Here is a 20,568-nt window from a genome sequence, read left to right as displayed (position 1 = left end):
ACGAATGGGTGAATGAATGAGTAACCGTGATGACAAGGAAAAGAATCAGTGATGCGTTTATGAGTGCATGGCAAGGTTTTGAATGGATTAATGAATAAGTGAACAGATTATGAATGGATAACCACGACGAACAAATGACAGAGTGAGTCAGGACTCTGGGGTGTTCCTTCAGGACTGAAGTTCCCCAGTCCCAGACAGATGTCATAGCCTAACCTCAGGGTAGGAGGAAGGAGCAGGAAGAGAAAGAGGGGGTGCCCTCCCCACTCACAGCAATTCTTTGATGATCACTTCTTTGTACTCAGGAAGGTCATGGCCCCCGTAAATTTTATCCATCTGGAAAAAAAACCCGGAGATTGTACAGAGCTGGAGTATGTCCCATTCTCAGACAGCTCCAGGCTGGTGTGGGTGGAGCCCAGGGGAAAGGGAAGGCGCAGAGGCTGCCTCGATGGGACCTGAGTGGAGTGGGGCTCGGAGAGGACCTGACCTGAGGACCCCGGGAGACAAAGGGCTTACAGTTGAGAAAATGTGATGGGTGACCATAGCCCTCCCTTTACCGAGTGTCGCTGCTCCTACCTGGCTCAGGAAGAGGTTGATGAAGTCCTTGTAGGCCTGGGAGGATGTGTTCCTCAGGTCATCTGAGAAGTTCCGTTCAGTCACCTTTACTGTCATGCTCACGGTAGCGTTGACAACATTTGGGATATCTGTAGGACCAGGTAACATGGTGCATGAGAGAGCGACCCTCAGGGCCTGTGGGAATGTCTCTGAGGTAGGTAAAGTTTCCTGCCTGTTGGTATCACGGAGGAGATGAGGAGAGGAAAAGAGGACAGAAACTCAAGAGTTAGCTGAGGGTGGCTGAGACTTCTGTCTCTACCGGTATGCATGCATATTCACACAGGTGCATGTTTGTGTGTGCATACACATGTATGGAGTTCAGACATGCATGTTGCATATCTTCCGCTATCTCTCCCCACCTTAGGGCTTGAGACAGGGTCTCTCACTGGATGTGGAGTTCACCAGTCTGTCTGGTAAGTGGGCCCCAGGGATGTGTGTGTCTCCTCGGGGCAGAGATTGCAGATGCTCAGCACTACGCCGAGTTTGACATGGGTCCTGAGAACCCAAGCCCAGCTCTCCAAACTTGCACCATGAATACCTGACTGGTGGAACTATTTCCCCAGACCCCAGACCCTGACTCTTGAGCTCACAGAGAGATGACTGCCAAAAGGAGACCCAGGGAGTTAGGTGGGAGGCTTCACAAAGGGTCGGGGTGGAAACCTCCTGATCAGTGGGGGGAGGAGAGCCAGAGAGGGTGGCCCTGAAGTTAGAGGCAGGAGGACAAGGACAAGAATAACTTTACCGCTGGGCGGTGGTGGTGCACGCCTTTAATCCCAGCACTTGGGAGGCAGAGGCAGGCGGATCTCTGGGAGTTCGAGGCCAGCCTGGTCTACAAGAGCTAGTTCCAGGACAGGCTCCAAAACCACAGAGAAACCCTGTCTCGAAAAAAACCAAAAAAAAAAAAGAATAACTTTACATGCTCTCCCTGCAGTGAAGCCATGGGAATGGTTGGTCATTCCAACATGGCCCCCCATTAAGTGTCAAGGTGCACAGAGAGGGCTACCGGTCTCAGAGCGGTCATTACCTATTGGGAAGGAATACAGGATGGTGTCGCAGAGCTGGCCAGTGTAGCCCGTCTTGCATTCACACTGGCTTCCGTTCCATCTCCCGTTGTTGCAGTCCTCTAAGAAATGACAGAATTTCGAAAGATCATTGAGTAAGCTCCAGGGACAAAAACACTTGCTCCCATCCAGGGGTCATCAAAGCCCTGACCTTGACAAGGGGGCGAAAGCTAGACTATGGAACAACATTTAAGAACCCCTCATTCCCATCTTACTTCTAGAAGCTAGGGAGAAAGGAGGAGACAGAAATGGGTTTAAGGATACAGGAAACACAAGAGAAGGAAGGAAGAGGAAAGGAACCCATGAACAAAAAGAACCAACAACAGCACGCTGGACATGAATGACTCACACGTGTAATCACAGTGCTTGGGAGGAAGAGGCAGATGGATCCTGAGACTGAACCTAGCCTGAGACGCATAGTGAGATACCATTCAGGTACTCCCAACCCCATGCCAAAGACCACACATATCAACGTGGGAAATAATCATTGGTAGGTGTAAATGTCAGGAAACATGGTCCCTCATAGGGAAAGATGGTTAAGAGCCAAGGCCTAAGGGAGAAACGCAGAGCCAATTGTATGAAACTTACGTGATGGCAAAGAGACGGCCTGAGTCCTCATGGAAGTAGGGTATATGCTGGGAAAAGGGGGGCGAGCAGTAGAGCTGCTGAACACAGGGTTGCTGCTGGAAGGGGAGTGGAGGGAGGTAGAGGATGGAGGAGAAGAGCTAGGGGGACTTGTCTGGGCTGAAGAGTCAAACACTGGCAAGGAGGAGGAGTGAGGAAATGAAGGTGTCAAAGAAGTAGCATCGTGAACCGTGGTTTCAGGGCTCCCTGGTGACGTTGGGGAATGGACTGAACTTGGGCTGCTGGAGAAAATGGGTAAAGATGAGACTGAGGCCGGCGAGGTGTCAGGTGATGCTGGTGGTAGTGGTGACCTTGAACTGTGGGGAGGGGATGAGAGTCCTGGTGTAAAAGCAGTTGAGGACGGGTCTGATGATGGCGTCCTGGGGGATGCCGACTCATCAGGAATGGTGGTGGATGGAGAGCTCGTAGAGGGAGGGCTCCTGTACGTGGAAGTCCCACTGCCCGGGAAGGGGGTGGATGTCTGAGTGAAGGCTGTTCTGGAGGCTTCAGTTGCTTGAGTTAGCTCAGTGGAAAAAATGCCGTTTAGGGAGGGTGTAGATACATGTGATTCGACTGTGGAATGGGAGGTTTCAGAAGGTTCAGTTGGTTCTGTTGAAATTGGGCTGCTTGGCAAGGTGGAAGACTCCGGAGTTAAGAACATTGTTTGGGAGATCTCAGTGGTCCGAGTTCCTTCTGTTGAAATAGGGGGGCTCAAAGAGACTGTAGATGCTTCAGTCAGGGATGAAGTGAAGGGTGTCTCCGTAGGGATGGCAGCTTCTGAGAAAATTGAGATGCTTGGAGAGGTTGGGGATTCCTGAGTGAAGACAGTTGTTTGCAAGGTATCGGGTGGTTGAGCTGAATCTCTGGAAATGGGGCTTCTTGTGGAGATTTTGGAAGGCTCAGTCATGTCTGAGAAGTGGGTAATCTTAGGAGGTACAGTTGTTTCTGTGGAAACTGAGCTGCTCAGGAAGACTGTATATTCCTCAGTGAAAAATGATGTTAGGGCAGTCTCAGTTGCTTGAGTTCCAGGTTTCAAACTTGGGTTCCTTGGGGAGGTTGTAGATGCCTCAATCAGGGCTGTGAGAGGTGAGGTGTCAGGAGGGACAGCTGTTTCTGGTGAAACTGAGCTGTTTGTGGAAGTGGTAGACTTCAGTGTTAGAGGTGGGTTGCTGGTTTCAGTTGGCTGAGAAGCTTGGGCTGAAAGGAGGCTGCTGGATGATGACATGAACACGTCAGTGAGGGTTGACGTGTGTGAGATCTCAGAAGGGACAACTCTTACTGGGGAAACAGGGGTGGTTGCAGAGGTCACAGATATATGAGTGAAGTCTATGAGTGATGTCTGGGTTCCTTGAGTATCTTGTGTGGAAATGAGGGGGGCTGGAGAAATGGTGGATGTCTCAGAGAGGGATAAGGTGTGGGTGACCTTGGGAGGACCTGAAGTTTGTGAAGAAATCGAGCTGATTGGGAGAGAAGTAGATTGCTGAGTGGAGACTACTTGGGAAGTCTGATTGACTTGAGTGGATAGGGTAGAAAATAAAGTGCGTGGAGATGGGCTGGAAGACACAGTCAGAACAGGAGAAAAGGAAGTGTTAAGAGGTACAATGGTTTCTGTTAATAATGAGTTGCTTGGAAGAGTTGTAGATTTTTGCATGAATACCGTTTTCCATGTTTCAGTGGACAGAGATACATAGGCTGATAGTGGGGTCCGTGGGTGTGTGGTAGAGGCCTCCCTTAATCTTGAAGTATACGGGGTCTCAGGAGGGACCAGCGTCCCTGTGGAAACTGAGCTGGTTGGGGAGGTTGCTGATTCCTGGGTGAACACGGTTCCCTGTGACTCAGCTGGTTGAGTTGCAAGTGTTGAAACCGGGGTCCTGGTGTAGGCTGTAGATGGCTCCTTCACAGCTGCGGTGGAGGAGGTCCCAGGGGGTCCGGCTGTTCCTGTGGACACTGGGCTGCTTAGGGATGTGGAAGGTTCCTGAGTGTGAAGTGTTGTTGCAGAGTTCTCTGGTGCCGGAGCTGTCTGTGTCGATGTGGCGCCGCTCAGGGATGTGGTAGAGGCCTCAGTCAGCGCTGCTGTGTGGGTGACTTCGGGCGGTGCAGCAGTTCCTGGGGACGCGGAGCTGCCCGACAAGGTTGTGGACTTCTGGGTGAGCCCTGTCGCGGAGGTTTCGCTTGGCTGGGTGGCATGTGTTGTCCTCGGGGTCCTGGGGGATACTGTAGACGCCTCACTCACAGCTGAGGTGTAGGAGACCTCGGAAGCTACCGCGGTTTCTGGTGAACTTGAGGGCGCTGTGAAGACTGTGGATGCCTGAGTGAAAACCCTTGGTGATGTCTCAGGCGCCTGCGTTGTCTGTGTGGACGTTGGGCCACGTGGGGAGGCTGTAGACCCCTCAGTGACAGCTGAGGTGTAGGAGGTCCCAGGAGTCCCAGCTGTTTCTGCGGGTATTGTGCTGGCTGTGGCTGGGATGATTGTAGATTGCTGGGCGAAGAGCGTTGTTGTCGGGGAGGTCTGAGTCGTGTGAGCTGCCTCTGAGGAAACTGGGCCGCCTTGGGAGGCTGTAGATGCTTCAGATTGGACTGTGGGGCGAGCAGTTTCAGCCGGTCCCGTGGTTTCTGTCGACATCGGGCTGCCAGAGACGGTTGTAGCTTCCAGAGTGAAGACAGTTCCTGGGAGGGACCCTGTGGCTTGAGAGCCCTGTGTTGAAATCGAGCTGCCTGTGGAGGCTGTAGGTGCCTCAGGTTGGACGGTGGTGAGGAAGCTCTCAGGGGGTACAGAAGCAGTTTGTGTGGGGATGGAGTTGCTCTGGGGAGCTGTAGACCCGTGACTGAAGACTGTTGTTCGGGCTGTGTCAGTTGCTTGCGTTGCTTGGGTAGACACCGGGCCACTGGGCAACGTGGTAGATTCTTCTCTGGGGGATGTAGGGTAGGGGGTCTCCGGAGCTCCAGTGGGTACCGCGGAACCTGAGTTTGTTGGGAAGGCTGTAGATTCCTGATGGAAGACTGTCGTTTTGGACGGCTCGGTGGTCTGAGTGCCACCTGTTGAAGGGTGCTGGCTTCGGGAGGTGGTTGGCGCTTCACTCAGGACCCAAGTGAAGGGTGTCTCAGCAGGCAGGGCCGTTGCTGGGGAAACTGAGCTGCTTGGAGAGCTCGGAGATCCCTGAGTGGAGACGGTGGTTTGCAAGGTACCAGAGGGTGGAGGTGAATGGGTGGAGATTGTGCTGCTTGGGGAGGTTGTAGATACCTCGGGCAGAGCTGTGGAGCGCGAGGTGTCAGGAGGGACGACTGTTTCTGGGGAAACCGAGCTGTCCGTGGAGGTCGTAGATTCCTGTGTGAGCTCTGTTTGGGAGGTTTCCCTTGGTTGGGTGGCAGGCGTTGAAACTGAGCTGCTTGGGGAGGTTGTAGACACCCCAGTTTGCCCTGTTGTGTGGGAGCTCTCAGGAGGAGGCGAAGTTTCTGCGGAAGCTGAGTTTCTCGGGAAAGTTGTTGGTTCCTGAGTGAACCCTGTTTTCCATGTTTGAGCTGACTGAGTGGCCTGGGCTGATACTGGGGTCCGCGGGTGTGTGGTAGAGGCCTCCCTTAATCTTGAAGTATACGGGGTCTCAGGAGGGACCAGCGTCCCTGTGGAAACTGAGCTGGTTGGGGAGGTTGCTGATTCCTGGGTGAACACGGTTCCCCGTGACTCAGCTGGTTGAGTTGCAAGTGTTGATACCGGGGTCCTGGTGTAGGCTGTAGATGGCTCCTTCACAGCTGCGGTGGAGGAGGTCCCAGGGGGTCCGGCTGTTCCTGTGGACACTGGGCTGCTTAGGGATGTGGAAGGTTCCTGAGTGTGAAGTGTTGTTGCAGAGTTCTCTGGTGCCGGAGCTGTCTGTGTCGATGTGGCGCTGCTCAGGGATGTGGTAGAGGCCTCAGTCAGCGCTGCTGTGTGGGTGACGTCGGGCGGTGCAGCAGTTCCTGGGGACGCGGAGCTGCCCGACAAGGTTGTGGACTTCTGGGTGAGCCCTGTCGCGGAGGTTTCTCTTGGCTGGGTGGCATGTGTTGTCCTCGGGGTCCTGGGGGATACTGTAGACGCCTCACTCACAGCTGAGGTGTAGGAGACCTCGGAAGCTACCGCGGTTTCTGGTGTACTTGTGGGGGCTGTGAAGACTATGGATGCCTGAGTGAAAACCCTTGGTGATGTCTCAGGCGCCTGCGTTGTCTGTGTGGACGTTGGGCCACGTGGGGAGGCTGTAGACCCCTCAGTGACAGCTGAGGTGTAGGAGGTCCCAGGAGTCCCAGCTGTTTCTGCGGGTATTGTGCTGGCTGTGGCTGGGATGATTGTAGACTGCTGGGCGAAGACCGTTGTTGTCGGGGAGGTCTGAGTCGTGTGAGCTGCCTCTGAGGAAACTGGGCCGCCTTGGGAGGCTGTAGATGCTTCAGATTGGACTGTGGGGCGAGCAGTTTCAGCCGGTCCCGTGGTTTCTGTCGACATCGGGCTGCCAGAGACGGTTGTAGCTTCCAGAGTGAAGACAGTTCCTGGGAGGGACCCTGTGGCTTGAGAGCCCTGTGTTGAAATCGAGCTGCCTGTGGAGGCTGTAGGTGCCTCAGGTTGGACGGTGGTGAGGAAGCTCTCAGGGGGTACAGAAGCAGTTTGTGTGGGGATGGAGTTGCTCTGGGGAGCTGTAGACCCGTGACTGAAGACTGTTGTTCGGGCTGTGTCAGTTGCTTGCGTTGCTTGGGTAGACACCGGGCCACTGGGCAACGTGGTAGATTCTTCTCTGGGGGATGTAGGGTAGGGGGTCTCCGGAGCTCCAGTGGGTACCGCGGAACCTGAGTTTGTTGGGAAGGCTGTAGATTCCTGATGGAAGACTGTCGTTTTGGACGGCTCGGTGGTCTGAGTGCCACCTGTTGAAGGGTGCTGGCTTCGGGAGGTGGTTGGTGCTTCACTCAGGACCCAAGTGAAGGGTGTCTCAGCAGGCAGGGCCGTTGCTGGGGAAACTGAGCTGCTTGGAGAGCTCGGAGATCCCTGAGTGGAGACGGTGGTTTGCAAGGTACCAGAGGGTGGAGGTGAATGGGTGGAGATTGTGCTGCTTGGGGAGGTTGTAGATACCTCGGGCAGAGCTGTGGAGCGCGAGGTGTCAGGAGGGACGACTGTTTCTGGGGAAACCGAGCTGTCCGTGGAGGTCGTAGATTCCTGTGTGAGCTCTGTTTGGGAGGTTTCCCTTGGTTGGGTGGCAGGCGTTGAAACTGAGCTGCTTGGGGAGGTTGTGGACACCCCAGTTTGCCCTGTTGTGTGGGAGCTCTCAGGAGGAGGCGAAGTTTCTGCGGAAGCTGAGTTTCTCGGGAAAGTTGTTGGTTCCTGAGTGAACCCTGTTTTCCATGTTTGAGCTGACTGAGTGGCCTGGGCTGATACTGGGGTCCGCGGGTGTGTGGTAGAGGCCTCCCTTAATCTTGAAGTATACGGGGTCTCAGGAGGGACCAGCGTCCCTGTGGAAACTGAGCTGGTTGGGGAGGTTGCTGATTCCTGGGTGAACACGGTTCCCCGTGACTCAGCTGGTTGAGTTGCAAGTGTTGAAACCGGGGTCCTGGTGTAGGCTGTAGATGGCTCCTTCACAGCTGCGGTGGAGGAGGTCCCAGGGGGTCCGGCTGTTCCTGTGGACACTGGGCTGCTTAGGGATGTGGAAGGTTCCTGAGTGTGAAGTGTTGTTGCAGAGTTCTCTGGTGCCGGAGCTGTCTGTGTCGATGTGGCGCCGCTCAGGGATGTGGTAGAGGCCTCAGTCAGCGCTGCTGTGTGGGTGACGTCGGGCGGTGCAGCAGTTCCTGGGGACGCGGAGCTGCCCGACAAGGTTGTGGACTTCTGGGTGAGCCCTGTCGCGGAGGTTTCTCTTGGCTGGGTGGCATGTGTTGTCCTCGGGGTCCTGGGGGATACTGTAGACGCCTCACTCACAGCTGAGGTGTAGGAGACCTCGGAAGCTACCGCGGTTTCTGGTGAACTTGAGGGCGCTGTGAAGACTGTGGATGCCTGAGTGAAAACCCTTGGTGATGTCTCAGGCGCCTGCGTTGTCTGTGTGGACGTTGGGCCACGTGGGGAGGCTGTAGACCCCTCAGTGACAGCTGAGGTGTAGGAGGTCCCAGGAGTCCCAGCTGTTTCTGCGGGTATTGTGCTGGCTGTGGCTGGGATGATTGTAGATTGCTGGGCGAAGAGCGTTGTTGTCGGGGAGGTCTGAGTCGTGTGAGCTGCCTCTGAGGAAACTGGGCCGCCTTGGGAGGCTGTAGATGCTTCAGATTGGACTGTGGGGCGAGCAGTTTCAGCCGGTCCCGTGGTTTCTGTCGACATCGGGCTGCCAGAGACGGTTGTAGCTTCCAGAGTGAAGACAGTTCCTGGGAGGGACCCTGTGGCTTGAGAGCCCTGTGTTGAAATCGAGCTGCCTGTGGAGGCTGTAGGTGCCTCAGGTTGGACGGTGGTGAGGAAGCTCTCAGGGGGTACAGAAGCAGTTTGTGTGGGGATGGAGTTGCTCTGGGGAGCTGTAGACCCGTGACTGAAGACTGTTGTTCGGGCTGTGTCAGTTGCTTGCGTTGCTTGGGTAGACACCGGGCCACTGGGCAACGTGGTAGATTCTTCTCTGGGGGATGTAGGGTAGGGGGTCTCCGGAGCTCCAGTGGGTACCGCGGAACCTGAGTTTGTTGGGAAGGCTGTAGATTCCTGATGGAAGACTGTCGTTTTGGACGGCTCGGTGGTCTGAGTGCCACCTGTTGAAGGGTGCTGGCTTCGGGAGGTGGTTGGCGCTTCACTCAGGACCCAAGTGAAGGGTGTCTCAGCAGGCAGGGCCGTTGCTGGGGAAACTGAGCTGCTTGGAGAGCTCGGAGATCCCTGAGTGGAGACGGTGGTTTGCAAGGTACCAGAGGGTGGAGGTGAATGGGTGGAGATTGTGCTGCTTGGGGAGGTTGTAGATACCTCGGGCAGAGCTGTGGAGCGCGAGGTGTCAGGAGGGACGACTGTTTCTGGGGAAACCGAGCTGTCCGTGGAGGTCGTAGATTCCTGTGTGAGCTCTGTTTGGGAGGTTTCCCTTGGTTGGGTGGCAGGCGTTGAAACTGAGCTGCTTGGGGAGGTTGTGGACACCCCAGTTTGCCCTGTTGTGTGGGAGCTCTCAGGAGGAGGCGAAGTTTCTGCGGAAGCTGAGTTTCTCGGGAAAGTTGTTGGTTCCTGAGTGAACCCTGTTTTCCATGTTTGAGCTGACTGAGTGGCCTGGGCTGATACTGGGGTCCGCGGGTGTGTGGTAGAGGCCTCCCTTAATCTTGAAGTATACGGGGTCTCAGGAGGGACCAGCGTCCCTGTGGAAACTGAGCTGGTTGGGGAGGTTGCTGATTCCTGGGTGAACACGGTTCCCCGTGACTCAGCTGGTTGAGTTGCAAGTGTTGAAACCGGGGTCCTGGTGTAGGCTGTAGATGGCTCCTTCACAGCTGCGGTGGAGGAGGTCCCAGGGGGTCCGGCTGTTCCTGTGGACACTGGGCTGCTTAGGGATGTGGAAGGTTCCTGAGTGTGAAGTGTTGTTGCAGAGTTCTCTGGTGCCGGAGCTGTCTGTGTCGATGTGGCGCCGCTCAGGGATGTGGTAGAGGCCTCAGTCAGCGCTGCTGTGTGGGTGACGTCGGGCGGTGCAGCAGTTCCTGGGGACGCGGAGCTGCCCGACAAGGTTGTGGACTTCTGGGTGAGCCCTGTCGCGGAGGTTTCTCTTGGCTGGGTGGCATGTGTTGTCCTCGGGGTCCTGGGGGATACTGTAGACGCCTCACTCACAGCTGAGGTGTAGGAGACCTCGGAAGCTACCGCGGTTTCTGGTGTACTTGTGGGGGCTGTGAAGACTGTGGATGCCTGAGTGAAAACCCTTGGTGATGTCTCAGGCGCCTGCGTTGTCTGTGTGGACGTTGGGCCACGTGGGGAGGCTGTAGACCCCTCAGTGACAGCTGAGGTGTAGGAGGTCCCAGGAGTCCCAGCTGTTTCTGCGGGTATTGTGCTGGCTGTGGCTGGGATGATTGTAGATTGCTGGGCGAAGAGCGTTGTTGTCGGGGAGGTCTGAGTCGTGTGAGCTGCCTCTGAGGAAACTGGGCCGCCTTGGGAGGCTGTAGATGCTTCAGATTGGACTGTGGGGCGAGCAGTTTCAGCCGGTCCCGTGGTTTCTGTCGACATCGGGCTGCCAGAGACGGTTGTAGCTTCCAGAGTGAAGACAGTTCCTGGGAGGGACCCTGTGGCTTGAGAGCCCTGTGTTGAAATCGAGCTGCCTGTGGAGGCTGTAGGTGCCTCAGGTTGGACGGTGGTGAGGAAGCTCTCAGGGGGTACAGAAGCAGTTTGTGTGGGGATGGAGTTGCTCTGGGGAGCTGTAGACCCGTGACTGAAGACTGTTGTTCGGGCTGTGTCAGTTGCTTGCGTTGCTTGGGTAGACACCGGGCCACTGGGCAACGTGGTAGATTCTTCTCTGGGGGATGTAGGGTAGGGGGTCTCCGGAGCTCCAGTGGGTACCGCGGAACCTGAGTTTGTTGGGAAGGCTGTAGATTCCTGATGGAAGACTGTCGTTTTGGACGGCTCGGTGGTCTGAGTGCCACCTGTTGAAGGGTGCTGGCTTCGGGAGGTGGTTGGCGCTTCACTCAGGACCCAAGTGAAGGGTGTCTCAGCAGGCAGGGCCGTTGCTGGGGAAACTGAGCTGCTTGGAGAGCTCGGAGATCCCTGAGTGGAGACGGTGGTTTGCAAGGTACCAGAGGGTGGAGGTGAATGGGTGGAGATTGTGCTGCTTGGGGAGGTTGTAGATACCTCGGGCAGAGCTGTGGAGCGCGAGGTGTCAGGAGGGACGACTGTTTCTGGGGAAACCGAGCTGTCCGTGGAGGTCGTAGATTCCTGTGTGAGCTCTGTTTGGGAGGTTTCCCTTGGTTGGGTGGCAGGCGTTGAAACTGAGCTGCTTGGGGAGGTTGTGGACACCCCAGTTTGCCCTGTTGTGTGGGAGCTCTCAGGAGGAGGCGAAGTTTCTGCGGAAGCTGAGTTTCTCGGGAAAGTTGTTGGTTCCTGAGTGAACCCTGTTTTCCATGTTTGAGCTGACTGAGTGGCCTGGGCTGATACTGGGGTCCGCGGGTGTGTGGTAGAGGCCTCCCTTAATCTTGAAGTATACGGGGTCTCAGGAGGGACCAGCGTCCCTGTGGAAACTGAGCTGGTTGGGGAGGTTGCTGATTCCTGGGTGAACACGGTTCCCCGTGACTCAGCTGGTTGAGTTGCAAGTGTTGAAACCGGGGTCCTGGTGTAGGCTGTAGATGGCTCCTTCACAGCTGCGGTGGAGGAGGTCCCAGGGGGTCCGGCTGTTCCTGTGGACACTGGGCTGCTTAGGGATGTGGAAGGTTCCTGAGTGTGAAGTGTTGTTGCAGAGTTCTCTGGTGCCGGAGCTGTCTGTGTCGATGTGGCGCCGCTCAGGGATGTGGTAGAGGCCTCAGTCAGCGCTGCTGTGTGGGTGACGTCGGGCGGTGCAGCAGTTCCTGGGGACGCGGAGCTGCCCGACAAGGTTGTGGACTTCTGGGTGAGCCCTGTCGCGGAGGTTTCTCTTGGCTGGGTGGCATGTGTTGTCCTCGGGGTCCTGGGGGATACTGTAGACGCCTCACTCACAGCTGAGGTGTAGGAGACCTCGGAAGCTACCGCGGTTTCTGGTGTACTTGTGGGGGCTGTGAAGACTGTGGATGCCTGAGTGAAAACCCTTGGTGATGTCTCAGGCGCCTGCGTTGTCTGTGTGGACGTTGGGCCACGTGGGGAGGCTGTAGACCCCTCAGTGACAGCTGAGGTGTAGGAGGTCCCAGGAGTCCCAGCTGTTTCTGCGGGTATTGTGCTGGCTGTGGCTGGGATGATTGTAGATTGCTGGGCGAAGAGCGTTGTTGTCGGGGAGGTCTGAGTCGTGTGAGCTGCCTCTGAGGAAACTGGGCCGCCTTGGGAGGCTGTAGATGCTTCAGATTGGACTGTGGGGCGAGCAGTTTCAGCCGGTCCCGTGGTTTCTGTCGACATCGGGCTGCCAGAGACGGTTGTAGCTTCCAGAGTGAAGACAGTTCCTGGGAGGGACCCTGTGGCTTGAGAGCCCTGTGTTGAAATCGAGCTGCCTGTGGAGGCTGTAGGTGCCTCAGGTTGGACGGTGGTGAGGAAGCTCTCAGGGGGTACAGAAGCAGTTTGTGTGGGGATGGAGTTGCTCTGGGGAGCTGTAGACCCGTGACTGAAGACTGTTGTTCGGGCTGTGTCAGTTGCTTGCGTTGCTTGGGTAGACACCGGGCCACTGGGCAACGTGGTAGATTCTTCTCTGGGGGATGTAGGGTAGGGGGTCTCCGGAGCTCCAGTGGGTACCGCGGAACCTGAGTTTGTTGGGAAGGCTGTAGATTCCTGATGGAAGACTGTCGTTTTGGACGGCTCGGTGGTCTGAGTGCCACCTGTTGAAGGGTGCTGGCTTCGGGAGGTGGTTGGCGCTTCACTCAGGACCCAAGTGAAGGGTGTCTCAGCAGGCAGGGCCGTTGCTGGGGAAACTGAGCTGCTTGGAGAGCTCGGAGATCCCTGAGTGGAGACGGTGGTTTGCAAGGTACCAGAGGGTGGAGGTGAATGGGTGGAGATTGTGCTGCTTGGGGAGGTTGTAGATACCTCGGGCAGAGCTGTGGAGCGCGAGGTGTCAGGAGGGACGACTGTTTCTGGGGAAACCGAGCTGTCCGTGGAGGTCGTAGATTCCTGTGTGAGCTCTGTTTGGGAGGTTTCCCTTGGTTGGGTGGCAGGCGTTGAAACTGAGCTGCTTGGGGAGGTTGTGGACACCCCAGTTTGCCCTGTTGTGTGGGAGCTCTCAGGAGGAGGCGAAGTTTCTGCGGAAGCTGAGTTTCTCGGGAAAGTTGTTGGTTCCTGAGTGAACCCTGTTTTCCATGTTTGAGCTGACTGAGTGGCCTGGGCTGATACTGGGGTCCGCGGGTGTGTGGTAGAGGCCTCCCTTAATCTTGAAGTATACGGGGTCTCAGGAGGGACCAGCGTCCCTGTGGAAACTGAGCTGGTTGGGGAGGTTGCTGATTCCTGGGTGAACACGGTTCCCCGTGACTCAGCTGGTTGAGTTGCAAGTGTTGAAACCGGGGTCCTGGTGTAGGCTGTAGATGGCTCCTTCACAGCTGCGGTGGAGGAGGTCCCAGGGGGTCCGGCTGTTCCTGTGGACACTGGGCTGCTTAGGGATGTGGAAGGTTCCTGAGTGTGAAGTGTTGTTGCAGAGTTCTCTGGTGCCGGAGCTGTCTGTGTCGATGTGGCGCCGCTCAGGGATGTGGTAGAGGCCTCAGTCAGCGCTGCTGTGTGGGTGACGTCGGGCGGTGCAGCAGTTCCTGGGGACGCGGAGCTGCCCGACAAGGTTGTGGACTTCTGGGTGAGCCCTGTCGCGGAGGTTTCTCTTGGCTGGGTGGCATGTGTTGTCCTCGGGGTCCTGGGGGATACTGTAGACGCCTCACTCACAGCTGAGGTGTAGGAGACCTCGGAAGCTACCGCGGTTTCTGGTGTACTTGTGGGGGCTGTGAAGACTGTGGATGCCTGAGTGAAAACCCTTGGTGATGTCTCAGGCGCCTGCGTTGTCTGTGTGGACGTTGGGCCACGTGGGGAGGCTGTAGACCCCTCAGTGACAGCTGAGGTGTAGGAGGTCCCAGGAGTCCCAGCTGTTTCTGCGGGTATTGTGCTGGCTGTGGCTGGGATGATTGTAGATTGCTGGGCGAAGAGCGTTGTTGTCGGGGAGGTCTGAGTCGTGTGAGCTGCCTCTGAGGAAACTGGGCCGCCTTGGGAGGCTGTAGATGCTTCAGATTGGACTGTGGGGCGAGCAGTTTCAGCCGGTCCCGTGGTTTCTGTCGACATCGGGCTGCCAGAGACGGTTGTAGCTTCCAGAGTGAAGACAGTTCCTGGGAGGGACCCTGTGGCTTGAGAGCCCTGTGTTGAAATCGAGCTGCCTGTGGAGGCTGTAGGTGCCTCAGGTTGGACGGTGGTGAGGAAGCTCTCAGGGGGTACAGAAGCAGTTTGTGTGGGGATGGAGTTGCTCTGGGGAGCTGTAGACCCGTGACTGAAGACTGTTGTTCGGGCTGTGTCAGTTGCTTGCGTTGCTTGGGTAGACACCGGGCCACTGGGCAACGTGGTAGATTCTTCTCTGGGGGATGTAGGGTAGGGGGTCTCCGGAGCTCCAGTGGGTACCGCGGAACCTGAGTTTGTTGGGAAGGCTGTAGATTCCTGATGGAAGACTGTCGTTTTGGACGGCTCGGTGGTCTGAGTGCCACCTGTTGAAGGGTGCTGGCTTCGGGAGGTGGTTGGCGCTTCACTCAGGACCCAAGTGAAGGGTGTCTCAGCAGGCAGGGCCGTTGCTGGGGAAACTGAGCTGCTTGGAGAGCTCGGAGATCCCTGAGTGGAGACGGTGGTTTGCAAGGTACCAGAGGGTGGAGGTGAATGGGTGGAGATTGTGCTGCTTGGGGAGGTTGTAGATACCTCGGGCAGAGCTGTGGAGCGCGAGGTGTCAGGAGGGACGACTGTTTCTGGGGAAACCGAGCTGTCCGTGGAGGTCGTAGATTCCTGTGTGAGCTCTGTTTGGGAGGTTTCCCTTGGTTGGGTGGCAGGCGTTGAAACTGAGCTGCTTGGGGAGGTTGTGGACACCCCAGTTTGCCCTGTTGTGTGGGAGCTCTCAGGAGGAGGCGAAGTTTCTGCGGAAGCTGAGTTTCTCGGGAAAGTTGTTGGTTCCTGAGTGAACCCTGTTTTCCATGTTTGAGCTGACTGAGTGGCCTGGGCTGATACTGGGGTCCGCGGGTGTGTGGTAGAGGCCTCCCTTAATCTTGAAGTATACGGGGTCTCAGGAGGGACCAGCGTCCCTGTGGAAACTGAGCTGGTTGGGGAGGTTGCTGATTCCTGGGTGAACACGGTTCCCCGTGACTCAGCTGGTTGAGTTGCAAGTGTTGAAACCGGGGTCCTGGTGTAGGCTGTAGATGGCTCCTTCACAGCTGCGGTGGAGGAGGTCCCAGGGGGTCCGGCTGTTCCTGTGGACACTGGGCTGCTTAGGGATGTGGAAGGTTCCTGAGTGTGAAGTGTTGTTGCAGAGTTCTCTGGTGCCGGAGCTGTCTGTGTCGATGTGGCGCCGCTCAGGGATGTGGTAGAGGCCTCAGTCAGCGCTGCTGTGTGGGTGACGTCGGGCGGTGCAGCAGTTCCTGGGGACGCGGAGCTGCCCGACAAGGTTGTGGACTTCTGGGTGAGCCCTGTCGCGGAGGTTTCTCTTGGCTGGGTGGCATGTGTTGTCCTCGGGGTCCTGGGGGATACTGTAGACGCCTCACTCACAGCTGAGGTGTAGGAGACCTCGGAAGCTACCGCGGTTTCTGGTGTACTTGTGGGGGCTGTGAAGACTGTGGATGCCTGAGTGAAAACCCTTGGTGATGTCTCAGGCGCCTGCGTTGTCTGTGTGGACGTTGGGCCACGTGGGGAGGCTGTAGACCCCTCAGTGACAGCTGAGGTGTAGGAGGTCCCAGGAGTCCCAGCTGTTTCTGCGGGTATTGTGCTGGCTGTGGCTGGGATGATTGTAGATTGCTGGGCGAAGAGCGTTGTTGTCGGGGAGGTCTGAGTCGTGTGAGCTGCCTCTGAGGAAACTGGGCCGCCTTGGGAGGCTGTAGATGCTTCAGATTGGACTGTGGGGCGAGCAGTTTCAGCCGGTCCCGTGGTTTCTGTCGACATCGGGCTGCCAGAGACGGTTGTAGCTTCCAGAGTGAAGACAGTTCCTGGGAGGGACCCTGTGGCTTGAGAGCCCTGTGTTGAAATCGAGCTGCCTGTGGAGGCTGTAGGTGCCTCAGGTTGGACGGTGGTGAGGAAGCTCTCAGGGGGTACAGAAGCAGTTTGTGTGGGGATGGAGTTGCTCTGGGGAGCTGTAGACCCGTGACTGAAGACTGTTGTTCGGGCTGTGTCAGTTGCTTGCGTTGCTTCGGTAGACACCGGGCCACTGGGCAACGTGGTAGATTCTTCTCTGGGGGATGTAGGGTAGGGGGTCTCCGGAGCTCCAGTGGGTACCGCGGAACCTGAGTTTGTTGGGAAGGCTGTAGATTCCTGATGGAAGACTGTCGTTTTGGACGGCTCGGTGGTCTGAGTGCCACCTGTTGAAGGGTGCTGGCTTCGGGAGGTGGTTGGCGCTTCACTCAGGACCCAAGTGAAGGGTGTCTCAGCAGGCAGGGCCGTTGCTGGGGAAACTGAGCTGCTTGGAGAGCTCGGAGATCCCTGAGTGGAGACGGTGGTTTGCAAGGTACCAGAGGGTGGAGGTGAATGGGTGGAGATTGTGCTGCTTGGGGAGGTTGTAGATACCTCGGGCAGAGCTGTGGAGCGCGAGGTGTCAGGAGGGACGACTGTTTCTGGGGAAACCGAGCTGTCCGTGGAGGTCGTAGATTCCTGTGTGAGCTCTGTTTGGGAGGTTTCCCTTGGTTGGGTGGCAGGCGTTGAAACTGAGCTGCTTGGGGAGGTTGTGGACACCCCAGTTTGCCCTGTTGTGTGGGAGCTCTCAGGAGGAGGCGAAGTTTCTGCGGAAGCTGAGTTTCTCGGGAAAGTTGTTGGTTCCTGAGTGAACCCTGTTTTCCATGTTTGAGCTGACTGAGTGGCCTGGGCTGATACTGGGGTCCGCGGGTGTGTGGTAGAGGCCTCCCTTAATCTTGAAGTATACGGGGTCTCAGGAGGGACCAGCGTCCCTGTGGAAACTGAGCTGGTTGGGGAGGTTGCTGATTCCTGGGTGAACACGGTTCCCCGTGACTCAGCTGGTTGAGTTGCAAGTGTTGAAACCGGGGTCCTGGTGTAGGCTGTAGATGGCTCCTTCACAGCTGCGGTGGAGGAGGTCCCAGGGGGTCCGGCTGTTCCTGTGGACACTGGGCTGCTTAGGGATGTGGAAGGTTCCTGAGTGTGAAGTGTTGTTGCAGAGTTCTCTGGTGCCGGAGCTGTCTGTGTCGATGTGGCGCCGCTCAGGGATGTGGTAGAGGCCTCAGTCAGCGCTGCTGTGTGGGTGACGTCGGGCGGTGCAGCAGTTCCTGGGGACGCGGAGCTGCCCGACAAGGTTGTGGACTTCTGGGTGAGCCCTGTCGCGGAGGTTTCTCTTGGCTGGGTGGCATGTGTTGTCCTCGGGGTCCTGGGGGATACTGTAGACGCCTCACTCACAGCTGAGGTGTAGGAGACCTCGGAAGCTACCGCGGTTTCTGGTGTACTTGTGGGGGCTGTGAAGACTGTGGATGCCTGAGTGAAAACCCTTGGTGATGTCTCAGGCGCCTGCGTTGTCTGTGTGGACGTTGGGCCACGTGGGGAGGCTGTAGACCCCTCAGTGACAGCTGAGGTGTAGGAGGTCCCAGGAGTCCCAGCTGTTTCTGCGGGTATTGTGCTGGCTGTGGCTGGGATGATTGTAGATTGCTGGGCGAAGAGCGTTGTTGTCGGGGAGGTCTGAGTCGTGTGAGCTGCCTCTGAGGAAACTGGGCCGCCTTGGGAGGCTGTAGATGCTTCAGATTGGACTGTGGGGCGAGCAGTTTCAGCCGGTCCCGTGGTTTCTGTCGACATCGGGCTGCCAGAGACGGTTGTAGCTTCCAGAGTGAAGACAGTTCCTGGGAGGGACCCTGTGGCTTGAGAGCCCTGTGTTGAAATCGAGCTGCCTGTGGAGGCTGTAGGTGCCTCAGGTTGGACGGTGGTGAGGAAGCTCTCAGGGGGTACAGAAGCAGTTTGTGTGGGGATGGAGTTGCTCTGGGGAGCTGTAGACCCGTGACTGAAGACTGTTGTTCGGGCTGTGTCAGTTGCTTGCGTTGCTTGGGTAGACACCGGGCCACTGGGCAACGTGGTAGATTCTTCTCTGGGGGATGTAGGGTAGGGGGTCTCCGGAGCTCCAGTGGGTACCGCGGAACCTGAGTTTGTTGGGAAGGCTGTAGATTCCTGATGGAAGACTGTCGTTTTGGACGGCTCGGTGGTCTGAGTGCCACCTGTTGAAGGGTGCTGGCTTCGGGAGGTGGTTGGCGCTTCACTCAGGACCCAAGTGAAGGGTGTCTCAGCAGGCAGGGCCGTTGCTGGGGAAACTGAGCTGCTTGGAGAGCTCGGAGATCCCTGAGTGGAGACGGTGGTTTGCAAGGTACCAGAGGGTGGAGGTGAATGGGTGGAGATTGTGCTGCTTGGGGAGGTTGTAGATACCTCGGGCAGAGCTGTGGAGCGCGAGGTGTCAGGAGGGACGACTGTTTCTGGGGAAACCGAGCTGTCCGTGGAGGTCGTAGATTCCTGTGTGAGCTCTGTTTGGGAGGTTTCCCTTGGTTGGGTGGCAGGCGTTGAAACTGAGCTGCTTGGGGAGGTTGTGGACACCCCAGTTTGCCCTGTTGTGTGGGAGCTCTCAGGAGGAGGCGAAGTTTCTGCGGAAGCTGAGTTTCTCGGGAAAGTTGTTGGTTCCTGAGTGAACCCTGTTTTCCATGTTTGAGCTGACTGAGTGGCCTGGGCTGATACTGGGGTCCGCGGGTGTGTGGTAGAGGCCTCCCTTAATCTTGAAGTATACGGGGTCTCAGGAGGGACCAGCGTCCCTGTGGAAACTGAGCTGGTTGGGGAGGTTGCTGATTCCTGGGTGAACACGGTTCCCCGTGACTCAGCTGGTTGAGTTGCAAGTGTTGAAACCGGGGTCCTGGTGTAGGCTGTAGATGGCTCCTTCACAGCTGCGGTGGAGGAGGTCCCAGGGGGTCCGGCTGTTCCTGTGGACACTGGGCTGCTTAGGGATGTGGAAGGTTCCTGAGTGTGAAGTGTTGTTGCAGAGTTCTCTGGTGCCGGAGCTGTCTGTGTCGATGTGGCGCCGCTCAGGGATGTGGTAGAGGCCTCAGTCAGCGCTGCTGTGTGGGTGACGTCGGGCGGTGCAGCAGTTCCTGGGGACGCGGAGCTGCCCGACAAGGTTGTGGACTTCTGGGTGAGCCCTGTCGCGGAGGTTTCTCTTGGCTGGGTGGCATGTGTTGTCCTCGGGGTCCTGGGGGATACTGTAGACGCCTCACTCACAGCTGAGGTGTAGGAGACCTCGGAAGCTACCGCGGTTTCTGGTGTACTTGTGGGGGCTGTGAAGACTGTGGATGCCTGAGTGAAAACCCTTGGTGATGTCTCAGGCGCCTGCGTTGTCTGTGTGGACGTTGGGCCACGTGGGGAGGCTGTAGACCCCTCAGTGACAGCTGAGGTGTAGGAGGTCCCAGGAGTCCCAGCTGTTTCTGCGGGTATTGTGCTGGCTGTGGCTGGGATGATTGTAGATTGCTGGGCGAAGAGCGTTGTTGTCGGGGAGGTCTGAGTCGTGTGAGCTGCCTCTGAGGAAACTGGGCCGCCTTGGGAGGCTGTAGATGCTTCAGATTGGACTGTGGGGCGAGCAGTTTCAGCCGGTCCCGTGGTTTCTGTCGACATCGGGCTGCCAGAGACGGTTGTAGCTTCCAGAGTGAAGACAGTTCCTGGGAGGGACCCTGTGGCTTGAGAGCCCTGTGTTGAAATCGAGCTGCCTGTGGAGGCTGTAGGTGCCTCAGGTTGGACGGTGGTGAGGAAGCTCTCAGGGGGTACAGAAGCAGTTTGTGTGGGGATGGAGTTGCTCTGGGGAGCTGTAGACCCGTGACTGAAGACTGTTGTTCGGGCTGTGTCAGTTGCTTGCGTTGCTTGGGTAGACACCGGGCCACTGGGCAACGTGGTAGATTCTTCTCTGGGGGATGTAGGGTAGGGGGTCTCCGGAGCTCCAGTGGGTACCGCGGAACCTGAGTTTGTTGGGAAGGCTGTAGATTCCTGATGGAAGACTGTCGTTTTGGACGGCTCGGTGGTCTGAGTGCCACCTGTTGAAGGGTGCTGGCTTCGGGAGGTGGTTGGCGCTTCACTCAGGACCCAAGTGAAGGGTGTCTCAGCAGGCAGGGCCGTTGCTGGGGAAACTGAGCTGCTTGGAGAGCTCGGAGATCCCTGAGTGGAGACGGTGGTTTGCAAGGTACCAGAGGGTGGAGGTGAATGGGTGGAGATTGTGCTGCTTGGGGAGGTTGTAGATACCTCGGGCAGAGCTGTGGAGCGCGAGGTGTCAGGAGGGACGACTGTTTCTGGGGAAACCGAGCTGTCCGTGGAGGTCGTAGATTCCTGTGTGAGCTCTGTTTGGGAGGTTTCCCTTGGTTGGGTGGCAGGCGTTGAAACTGAGCTGCTTGGGGAGGTTGTGGACACCCCAGTTTGCCCTGTTGTGTGGGAGCTCTCAGGAGGAGGCGAAGTTTCTGCGGAAGCTGAGTTTCTCGGGAAAGTTGTTGGTTCCTGAGTGAACCCTGTTTTCCA

Source organism: Microtus pennsylvanicus, chromosome 1 (genome assembly GCF_037038515.1).
Source record: "Microtus pennsylvanicus isolate mMicPen1 chromosome 1, mMicPen1.hap1, whole genome shotgun sequence".
Taxonomy (NCBI): Eukaryota; Metazoa; Chordata; class Mammalia; order Rodentia; family Cricetidae; genus Microtus; species Microtus pennsylvanicus.
This window is presented reverse-complemented; position numbering follows the sequence as displayed.